Source organism: Diaphorina citri, unplaced genomic scaffold (assembly GCF_000475195.1).
Source record: "Diaphorina citri unplaced genomic scaffold, Diaci psyllid genome assembly version 1.1 scaffold692, whole genome shotgun sequence".
Taxonomy (NCBI): Eukaryota; Metazoa; Arthropoda; class Insecta; order Hemiptera; family Psyllidae; genus Diaphorina; species Diaphorina citri.
In genome coordinates this window covers 72,486-74,556 of record NW_007378125.1, presented here as the reverse complement: position 1 = coordinate 74,556, position 2,071 = coordinate 72,486, and positions in this window count along the sequence as shown.

The following is a 2,071-nucleotide window of genomic DNA, read 5'->3' as shown; positions in this document are numbered from 1 at the left end:
CTTTGAAGGATGAAGTGTTTGTGCGAGTTATACCATTGTGGATGTGGGTGCTTCCTTTGAAGTTTTGCCACTTTGAAGTCGTTCACCATCTTGACGCTCTTGACAATACTTTTAGCAGAGATCTTTAATGATGATATCAAACTGTTGTGGGTGATGACGACTCTGATAGTACCTTTAATGTATGCTTGTTGTTCGTCTTTTTTTGTAGTGAGTTTGCTGCGATTTCTCAAGATTGGAGTTTTGTTGAATCTCTTCAGAGTCTTCAGTATTATAATAGAAGGAAATAAATGGTGCCTTATCTATTCAATATTCTAAATGCACACGTTAAATTTCAAACCTAGAAAAATTGACTGATCTCCTCTTTCCGTCTATGCAAAGGAATATCTCTTCTTCGCCTTTTCTTGTTGTAACACGGTCGGCGTTTGTCACCACCCTCGATAGATCATCCATGGAACCTTTTTAATCAGCTGTTTCATTTTACTGAGTCCTCCATCAAGCTGTTTCATTTCCACTTAACGATGACATAGTCATGTTATATTTAACGGTGTCTGGCTGGGGGACTTTAAACAGGGAGCCTGCCTGAATTCCCCTTGTTAAAGAAATAGCAAAGGTTGAGTGTGAAGGGCATCCACTCGTAAAATTTGTAGCCAAAACCAAATGTCAGCCCAGAACTTGAAACGCCGACCCCGACCCCAGGGCATAGGCGAAGACAAAAAAAAGAAGTTATATAACAGTGATATAATTCGTTATGTCGATAATTACGCATGTCTAATGAAAGTGCTGATTCTTTTTCCTTCGGTTCAAGGAAACTAAGGAAACTGGAAACACGCAGGAGGATGTTGTGTTTAAACGATGCGTGAAATCGGTCCGCTATTCATCTCTCGCGGAACCGCGGGTCAGAATTCTTGTCTATCTTGATTCAAAATAATATAAATGAGTACGTTGCCTCCTAATATCTCTTATGCATTAATGGCTAACAGGATAACCAGCCTTGGAAAATCATTACTAGGTACTTGGGTATTATTACTAGTGTTGTTGATCAAGATTTTTGATCTTTTCTTCATATTTTCGTCCAAAGTAAAAAAAAAAGAAAAGATTTGATATAGCTTACCTACTAACTCGTAACGGAGCTTACCTAACGTCGCGTTGTAATAGTTTTCTTAACTCGTAACTATTTTCATCTCTCAAGAAGTTAGTTTTGTTCCCAAGTTATACATAATATATGTAGTGCTAGTGCAGTGTTTGTGTAAATACTGGAGTTGCCTTCAAATGAGACATGTCCCTCAATCAACTATTGGGATCACTAGGTCAAGTCAGGGTGCCCGGAATGTATGGCGGCCCCATTTTTCAACTTCTCCACCTACATAACTGTTTAAACGATGCGTGAAATCGGTCCGCTATTCATCTCTCGCGGAACCGCGGGTCAGAATTCTTGTCTATCTTGATTCAAAATAATAAATGAGTACGTTGCCTCCTAATATCTCTTCTGCATTAATGGCTAACAGGATAACCAGCCTTGGAAAATCATTACTAGGTACTTAGGTATTATTACTAGTGTTGTTGATCAAGATTTTTGATCTTTTCTACATATTTTCGTGCAAAGCAAAAAAAAAGAAAAAAAAGGATTTGTTATAGCTTACCTACTAACTCGTAACGGAGCTTACCTAACGTCGCGTCGTAATAGTTTTCTTAACTCGTCACTATTTTCATCTCTCAAGAAGTTAGTTTTGTTCCCAAGTTATACACAATATGTAGTGCTAGTGCAGTGTTTGTGTAAATACTGGAGTTGCCTTCAAACGAGACATGTCCCTCAATTAGCTATTGGGATCACTAGGTCAAGTCAAGGGTGCCCGGAGTGTATGGCGTCCCCATTTTTCAACTTCTCCACCTACATAACTATTTTACACCCCCAGACTCCACACCCGGAGCTTAGCTTACCTAACGTCGCGTCGTAATAGTTTTCTTAACTCGTCACTATTTTCATCTCTCAAGAAGTTAGTTTTGTTCCCAAGTTATACAATATACATAATAATTATGTAGTGCTAGTGCAGTGTTTGTGTAAATACTGGAG